This window comes from Solanum lycopersicum, chromosome 4, assembly GCF_036512215.1.
Source record: "Solanum lycopersicum chromosome 4, SLM_r2.1".
Lineage (NCBI taxonomy): Eukaryota > Viridiplantae > Streptophyta > Magnoliopsida > Solanales > Solanaceae > Solanum > Solanum lycopersicum.
The window spans coordinates 36,983,533-36,993,692 of record NC_090803.1 but is presented as its reverse complement, the minus strand read 5'-3'; positions in this window follow the sequence as shown (position 1 = coordinate 36,993,692).

The window sequence follows — 10,160 nt, the reverse complement described above, 5'->3', positions numbered from 1 at the left end:
CACCTTAAGACAATATTTTCTGATATGCCAAATATTTTGCTTATTTGGGTATTATATAGAAATTGGCTAATACTCCTTAGCCAATTTTCTATACGATGCCCAATATTTCTCAATATTGGGCATTGGGATGCCTATGTATCCCAAATACGCATTCTTAAAGACCTATTGTTCTCTCTGCTAGACATTTTTTTTTCGGAATGTTACATTCTCCTCCCTTATGAACATTCGTCCCTCAAGGATACTACACATTATTTTTAGAATAAAGAGGGTGATTTTCGAAAACACTTTAACATGCTTGAAACTTTACTCTCTCTGAATACCGATTCACACTTACTCTTGATGATGCATATTACTCAAAACTTATCTGAAGTTTCAGATTTCAGATTGAGGAACTTCCTTCCCAATCTTAATGCACATCATAACTCATGCAACACAAAAATTACGTCTACGATACATTAAACAACAACATGAAGCAAGCATGAACTCATTTTAACTCATATAGTGCAAGTATAACACACAGTTATGGAGTTAGATCTTCAAAATCGCCTGATACACTAAGATTTTGAGTATCATTAATAAAATTGGACTAAGGAAGAGTATATCTACCCTCAAGAACTGAATAAGTGAGGGTAACGGGATCTCTTATCAGCTTCGGCCTCCCATGTCTCTCATTCAAGAAGGTGGTTCCTCCATAACACCTTAACAATGGAAAAATCCTTGTTCCTCAACCGTTTTACTTTGCGATCTAAAATTTCAATTGAAATCTCTTCGTAAGAAAGGTTCTCATCGACTCTTACCCCTTTAGATAAAATCTTTTTATATTTAAGATTAGAACTATTTGGCTTGATTGATTTGAATCAGGCACTTCCCATTTCAACTTTAACACAGTTTATAAGTAAAACAGTACTATCCTGTTTCGATAGTCTATGGTAGCATAACACTTATGTAGCCAATTGATACCTAATATTTTATCAAAGTCAACCGTGGTTAATTATGTTAGGTCAATATAGGTGACTTTATCGATAATTGTTATTGGGCAATCTCTATATACTCTTTCAGCTATAATGGTGTCTCCTCTTACAAAGACCAAAACATGAGTCTCGCGCGTTAGACCACTCGGTCATCCTGACCTATACCTTTTACCATACCTGAGACACATCCTTGAGCTGGTATGCATCCAATTAAACCTTCTCGTCTTTATTAACACCCATATCAGGCATTAGACCCTACTATGTACTCACCTCCATGCAAACGGCCACGCTTACAACACAATCCATCAGCTAGGGCTTGAGGAGGAGCTTAGTTTCCCCCAACAACTGCTTCTCCATCTCTCCTTCCCGCATGTCTTATTTATTTCATACACACACAATAAGGAAGTTAGATGATAGAGTGACACAAAATTTCAATGGTCTAGACGACACGATAAAGAGTAGAAGACGAGATACTTCTAACATTACAAAGTCTCTAAGTAATGATTGTGGCGCGCTTCACAACCATAAGTTTGAAACTACGAACGTACTTGTTTTGGCTTTTGTTCCTAGGTAATTTAACCTCATTCTCTATTACAAGGTTTGTCGCGACCCGGATTTTGGAATCCGATTCACAACCTGCGTCATTCACCTCTTAGAGGTCGCAGACAAGCCTCTTCTTCCATTGAATACATTCATCTAGTTAGATTTGAAGAAAATTTAAGATTTTAAATGTATGAAGTATACATAGACTTCATATACATTAAATAGTTACTGTAACGACCTGTTTAGTTGTTTTGAGCAGCAGACTTTATTTCTGGAAAAACTGGCAGAAGCGACGGACCCCATGACAGACCATCATGGGCACGACGGACTGTCACAGGGTCTCGTTTCAAAACACTTAGAAAATCTGAAATTGGGTACTAAAAATCGACTCTCTGAACTTTGTGACAGAATGGCAAGATGGACCGTCACAGACCCTTGGTGGAAATTTGGGTCTCTGAACTCTGCAACGACCTGCAGGACAGACCGTCGCAAGCACAACGACCCATCACAGGTTGCGTTAATCCAAGGCAGAATCGGATTTCCTTACACGTTTTAAGGGACGTTTGGGACTATTCTTTCCGTAATTATAGATTTCGTGGGTTTATATTAATAACTCAAATTCTTGGGGGTTAAAAGAGGTAACCCTAAGTTAATTAGTGGGGTATTATTGCCATCTTTTATTCTTAATTATATGTTAATTTGGGGTAAAAGAAAGAGGGTTTTGAATAAGAAAAGAGAAAAGAAAAGTGAGAGATAGATTGATCGATTGAGAAAGAAAGAGTCGAACGAGGAAGAAGAATATCAAAGCTTGGGAGATTGCTTGTTGATTCCAATTCTTCGATGGAGGTAGGTTATGGTTTTCATGCTTTCATAGTAAACTCTTAATAGAGAATGATATGTATTGGTAGTATTGTAAACCCTACTATATGCTTAATTATATGTTTGTGTAAATATGATTATGTGATTGTGATAAGATAAGCATGATGAAAATATTGAATCCCAAATCTTGAAAGGAAACTTTAATATACATTATTAATGATGATGCCTTGGTATAGAAGAAGGCTTGATGAATTAAAGTAATGGGATTGATGATACCTTGGTATAGAGAAGGCCTGATGATTTACAGAATGATATTAGTGGATCGGAGTGTCACGTACCGACACATGTAGGGGATCGGGTGTCACGAACTGACACGTAGAATTAGGGGATCGGTTGTCACGAACCGACACGTAGAATTAGGGGATCGGGTGTTACGAACCGACACGTAGAATTAGGGGATCGGGTGTCACGAACCGACACGTAGAATTAGGGGATCGGTTGTCACGAACCGACACATAGATATAGGGGATCGGAGTGTCACGTACCGACACAAGAGGAATAATGAATATGAGGGATCGGAGTGTCACGTACCGACACCAGAGAATTAAAGATAATGAATTTTGAAAGATGTTAATATACTGAATCTAACGAACATAATTCCCAAATGAGTATGGTGTTGAGGCTTGAGCCCTCATGGATGAACTTGATGGTACTTATTGATGATTATAATACTTGTTTTAGCTACATGTTGAGTTTTATAGTTGATTTACGATAATATTGATATATACTGTTCCCTATTTTGAGTTGGCCGATGATATCTACTCAGTACCCGTGTTTTGTACTGACCCCTACTTTTATGTTTTCTTCTTGTTTATTTGTGGAGTACAGCAAACGTGCCATCGTCTTCAACTCAACAGTAATTCAAGCCAGGGTTACTACATCGGAAATTCAGGGTGAGCTAATGCTTCTAGCTTGGACTGGATCTTCTTCTTCAAGTCTTGATGCCTTGAACTTCCGGCATGGACTAGCTTCTTATGTATTTTTAGCTTTTAGAATACTCTTAGTTTAGTCATTTGATTGTAGATGTTCTTGTAATGATGACTTCCAGATTTTGGGGATGATAATAATAGTTTTGAATTGTTTTTATTAATGAGTTTAAGTCTTCCGCATTACATTCTGTTGATATACGTTGAAATGTTAAGGTTTAGATTGGTTGGTTCGCTCACATAGGAGGGTAAGTGTGGGTGCCAGTCGCAACCCGGTTTGGGTCGTGACAAACTTGGTATCAGAGCATTAGGTTCGTTGGTCTCATCACACAAGAACAGGTCTAGTAGAGTCTTAAGGAACGGTAGGGGGACGCCTTTACTTTTCCTTGAGAGGCTATAAGACTTTAGGAAAAATTTCACTGTTTCATTCTTTCTTTCATGCTACTACTTGAGTCCAATTGGTATCTAGGCGATACAAATTGGTATCTGACCATCTTCACTCTCTTTCGCAGATGGTTAGAACTAGAGCAACGACTACGCCAACACCAACACCAGCACCGGCGGGGCAGGGTGCGTCTGAGCCAGCCACTGGGGCTGTAGCTCGAGGAAGAACAGTGGCAAGGGGCCGTGGAAGAGGTCGTGGGAGGACGTCCTATAGAGGGAGAGGACAAGCACCTAGCCCATCTGATACTAGGGCAGTGACTCCTCCACCGACCGAGGAAGTAATAAGAGAAGGGGAGGATGGGGAAACTGAACAAGTGCAAAATGAGGAAATGCCACCCCAACCTACCCCAGAGATGATCAATCAGGCTCTGGCTTATCTTAGCGGGTTATCTGATCAAGGTCAGGCACCTCCAGTGTTTTCTGCACCAACACCTCCGGTTTCAGAAGTACAACATGCGGCTACTATGGCTCCCCGCATGGATGTTCCATTGGACATAGGCACATTTCCACGTCTGACTACTGGGCCTATAATGACAAATGATCAGCATGAACTTTTCAGTAAGTTCTTAAAATTGAAACCTCCGGTCTTCAAGGGTGCTGAATCGGAGGATGCCTATGATTTTCTGGTTGACTGTCACGAGTTACTACACAAGATGGGTATAGTAGAACGGTTTGGTGTGGAGTTTGTGACTTATCAGTTTCAAGGGAACGCCAAAATGTGGTGGCGGTCACATATCGAGTGTCAACCAATAGAGGCACCACCTATGACTTGGGCCTCATTCTCTAGTTTGTTTATGGAGAAGTATATCCCCCGAACTTTGAGGGATAGGAAAAGGGATGAGTTCTTGAGCCTAGAGCAAGGTAGGATGTCGGTTAATGCTTATGAGGCTAAGTTTCGTGCACTATCCAGATATGCCACTCAACTCTGTTTCAGTCCTTAAGAGCGGATTTGCCGGTTTGTGAAGGGGTTGAGGTCAGAATTGCGGATTTCGGCCTTACAGATAGTGGCAACGGCAAAATCCTTCCAAGAGGTGGTAGACTTTGTGATAGAAGTGGAAAGAGTGAAGCCAGACGACTTCACCACAACATCGACATCAAAAAGGCTTCGAAAGTGAGGTGAGTTTAATGGTTCTTACACTAGAGGACAGGGTTCGGGAAGTTACTCAGTCCGACCAATTAAGTCTTCACTACAGACTGTAGTTGGGGGACCACCTCAGACCGGTCAACACTTCTCCGAGGGGCATATGATCGACTCCAAGGAATGTTATGGATGTGGGGAGATTGGACATATTAGGAGAAATTGTCCCAGACCAAGTTACAGACCCCCAATAGCTAGAGGTAGAGGTGGTCATGGTAGAGGCCGTTTTTCTGGAGGGAGTGGTGGTCGAGGTAATAGTGGTCACTAAAACGGCAGAGGTAATGGGAAAACTGGGGCCACTATATCACAACATGGTAGGGGCAACAGACAGACGAACGATAGGGCCCATTGTTACGCTTTCCCTGGGCGGTCTGAAGCGGAGGCATCTGATGCTGTCATCACAGGTAATCTTCTGGTTTGTGATTGCATGGCTTCTGTATTGTTTGATCCTGGATCCACGTTTTCTTATGTATCTTCCTCATTAGCTAATGGTATAAATTTACACTGTGAATTACTTGATATGCCTATTCGTGTCTCTACTCCGGTGGGTGAGTCTGTGGTAGTTGAAAAGGTATATAGGTCTTGTTTGGTAAACTTTGTGGGGAGCAACACTTATGTAGATTTGGTTATCTTAGAAATGGATGATTTTGACGTGATTCTGGGTATGACTTGGCTTTCTCCGCAATTTGCAATCTTGGATTGTAATGCTAAAACGGTGACGTTAGCCAAGCCTGGGACAGACCCGTTAGTGTGGGAGGGTTACTACACTTCCAATCCGGTCCGCATCGTCTCCTTTCTTCGTGCTAAGAAAATGATTAGTAAAGGGTGTTTAGCTTTCTTGGCACATCTCAAGGATGACACTACCCAAGTACCTTCGATTGAGTCGGTTTAAGTAGTTCGTGAGTTTCTGGATGTGTTCCCTGCAGATCTTCCTGGTATGCCACCGGATATGGATATTGACTTCTGTATTTATCTTGAACCCGGTACTCGCCCCATTTCTATACCCCCTTATAGAATGGCTCCTGCAGAGTTAAGAGAGTTAAAAGCACAACTTCAAGAGTTATGGAACAAAGGCTTCATTAGACCAAGTGCATCTCCTTGGGGTGCTCCGGTTTTGTTTGTAAAGAAGAAGGATGGGAGTTTTCGAATGTGTATAGACTACAGACAACTAAACAAGGTAACCATAAAGAACAAGTATCCTCTTCCCCGCATTGATGATTTGTTCGATCAGTTACAAGGTGCTTGTGTCTTCTCTAAGATTGACTTGAGATCCGGTTATCATCACTTCAAAATACGGGCAACGGATGTGCCAAAGACTGCTTTTCGAACGAGGTATGGGCATTACGAATTTGTAGTGATGTCCTTTGGTCTTACGAATGCCCCTACTGCGTTCATGAGCTTGATGAACAGGATTTTTAAGCCATATTTGGGCCTCTTCGTGATCGTATTTATTGATGATATATTGGTATACTCAAAGAGCAAGAAGGAACATAAAGAGCATTTGAGAATGGTATTGGAAATGTTGAGGAAGAAAAAGCTTTATGCCAAGTTCTCTAAGTGTGAATTTTGGCTAGATGCGGTGTCCTTCTTGGGGCACGTGGTTTCTAAGGATGGAGTGATGGTGGATATTTCTAAGATTGAGACAGTGAAGAATTGGGTAAGACCCACAATGTGTCAGAAATAAGGAGCTTTGTTGGGTTAGCTAGCTACTACCGCCGATTTGTCAAGGGAATCTCTTCTATTGCTTCCCAATTGACGAACTTTACTAAGCAGAATGTCCCATTTGTATGGTTGGATGAATGTGAGGAAAGCTTTCAGAAGCTCAAGACTTTGTTGACTACCGCACCTATCCTTACCTTGCCAGTAGAGGGTAAGAACTTCATTGTTTATTGTGATGCATCCTATTCCTGTTTGGGTGCAGTACTAATGCAAGAGAAGAGTGATTGCTTATACTTCAAGACAATTAAAAGTGCATGAACGTAACTATCAAACTCATGATTTGGAATTGGCTGCGGTAGTGTTTGCATTAAAGCAATGGAGACACTATTTATATGGGGTTAAGTGTGAGGTCTACACGGATCATCGTAGCCTTCAGTATGTCCTTACTCAGAAAGATTTGAACTTAAGGCAGAGGAGATGGATAGAGTTACTAAAGGACTACGATATCACTATCTTGTATCATCCGGGGAAGGCGAATGTTGTAGCAGATGCTTTAAGTAGGAAGGCGGGAAGCATGGGAAGTCTAGCTCACTTGCAAGCTTTTAGATTCCCATTGGCTAGAGAGGTTCAGACTCTAGCTAATGACTTGATGAGATTAGAAGTAAATGAGAGGGGAGGATTGTTGGCTTCTGTGGAGGCAAGATCTTCCTTTCTTGACAAGATTAAGGGAAGACAGTCTGATGATGAGAAACTGCGCAGAATTCAATATAAAGTATTGCGAGGAGAGTCTAAGGAAGCACAAATCGATGAGGAAGGTGTTTTGAGAATCAAGGGAAGGGTATGTGTACCCCGCGTCGATGATTTGATCAATACTATTCTGACAGAGGCTCATAGTTCAAGGTATTCTATACATCCGGGCGCAACCAAGATGTATCGTGACCTAAAGCAACACTTTTGGTGGAGTAGAATGAAGCGTGACATTGTGGATTTTATTGCCAAATGTCCAAACTGTCAACAAGTAAAGTATGAACACCAAAGGCCCGGAGGAACACTTTAGAGAATGCCCATTCCGGAATGGAAGTGGGAAAGAACTGCAATGGATTTTGTGGTTGGTCTTCCGAAGACAATGGGTAAGTATGAATCCATTTGGGTGTTTGTTTATAGGTTAACTAAATCTGCTCATTTCATTCCGGTCAAGGTGACTTACAATGCAGAAAAGTTAGCCAAACTTTACATCTCGGAAGTGGTGTGATTGCATGGGGTTCCACTATCCATCATATCAGATAGAGGTACGCAGTTTACTTCTATGTTTTGGAAAACATTGCATGCAGAATTGGGTACTAGGTTGGACCTTAGTACTGCGTTCCATCCCCAGACCGATGGTCAGTCTGAGCGAACGATTCAAGTGTTGGAGGATATGCTTCGTGCGTGTGTGATAGAGTTTGGTGGTCATTGGGATAGCTTCTTACCCTTAGCGGAGTTTTCATACAATAATAGCTATCACTCAAGCATTGATATGGCCCCATTTGAAGCATTGTATGGTAGGAGATGTAGGTCTCCCATTGGTTGGTTTGATGCATTCGAGGTCAGACCTTGGGGTACTGATCTCTTGAGGGATTCGATGGAAAAAGTGAGGTCTATTCAAGAAAAGCTTCTAGCGGCGCAAAGTAGACAAAAAGAATATGCAGATTGAAAGGTTAGAGACTTAGAGTTCATGGAAGGTGAACAAGTCTTGTTGAAAGTTTCACCCATGAAAGGGGTGATGCGGTTTGGTAAAAGGGGTAAACTAAGTCCAAGGTACATTGGACCATTTGAAGTACTTAAGCGAGTGGGGGAGGTGGCTTATGAGTTAGCCTTGTCTCCAAGGATGTCCGGAGTACATCCGGTATTCCATGTGTCGATGTTGAAAAGATACCATGGGGATGGAAACTACATTATCCGTTGGGATTCAGTTTTGCTTGATGAGAACTTGTCTTATGAGGAGGAGCCTGTTGCTATTTTAGATAGAGAAGTTCGCAAGTTGAGGTCAAGAGAGATTGCATCCATCAAGGTGCAATGGAAGAATCGACCGGTTGAAGAAGCAACTTGGGAGAGGGAGGCGGATATGCGAGAAAGATACCCACATCTGTTTAAAGATTCAGGTACTCCTTTTCGCCCTTGTTTTCCTTCTTTTGATCATTCGGGGATGAACGATGGGTAAATTGGTATCTAATGTAACGACCCATTTAGTCGTTTTGAGCAGCAGACTTTATTTCTGGAAAAACTGGCAGAAGCGACGGACCCCACGACGGACCGTCATGGGCACGACGGACCGTCGCAGGGTCTCGTTTCAAAACACTTAGAAAATCTGAAATTGGGTACTAAAAATCGACTCTCTGAACTTTGTGACGGAATGGCAGGACGGACCGTCACAGGTGTGACGGACCGTCACAGACCCTTGGTTGAAATTTGGGTCTTTGAACTCTGCAACGACCTGCAGGACGGACCGTCGCAGGCACGACGGCCCGTCACAGGTTGCGCAAATCCCAGGCAGAATCGGATTTCCTTACACGTTTTAAGGGACGTTTGGGACTATTCTTTCCTTAATTATAGATTTCGTGGGTTTATATTAATAACTCAAATTCTTGGGGGTTAAAAGAGGTAACCCTAAGTTAATTAGTGGGGTATTATTGCCATCTTTTATTCTTAATTATATGTTAATTTGGGGTAAAAGAAAGAGGGTTTTGAATAAGAAAAGAGAAAAGAAAAGCGAGAGATAGATTGATCGATTGAGAGAGAAAGAGTCGAACGAGGAAGAAGAATATCAAAGCTTGGGAGATTGCTTGTTGATTGCAATTCTTCAGTGGAGGTAGGTTATGGTTTTCATTCTTTCATAGTAAACTCTTAATAGAGAATGATATGTATTGGTAGTATTGTAAACCCTACTATATGCTTAATTGTATGTTTGCGTGAATATGATTATGTGATTGTGATAAGATAAGCATGATGAAAATATTGAATCCCAAATCTTGAAAGGAAACTTTAATATACATTATTAATGATGATGCCTGTGTATAGAAGAAGGTTTGATGAATTAAAGTAATGGGATTGATGATGCCTTGGTATAGAGAAGGCCTGATGATTTACAGAATGATATTAGTGGATCGGAGTGTCACGTACCGACACATGTAGGGGATCGGGTGTGACGAACCGACACGTAGAATTAGGGGATCAGGTGTCACGAACCGACACGTAGAATTAGGGGATCGGGTGTCACGAACCGACACGTAGAATTAGGGGATCGGGTGTCACGAATCGACACGTAGAATTAGGGGATTGGGTGTCACGAACCGACACATAGATATAGGGGATCGGAGTGTCACGTACCGACACAAGAGGAATAATGAATATGAGGGATCGGAGTGTCACGTACCGACACCAGAGAATTAAAGATAATGAATCTTGAAAGATGTTAATATACTCAATCTAACAAACATAATTCCCAAATGAGTATGGTGTTGAGGCTTGAGCCCTCATGGATGAACTTGATGGTACTTATTGATGATTATAATACTTGTTGTGGCTACATGTTTAGTTTTATAGTTGATTTACGATAATATT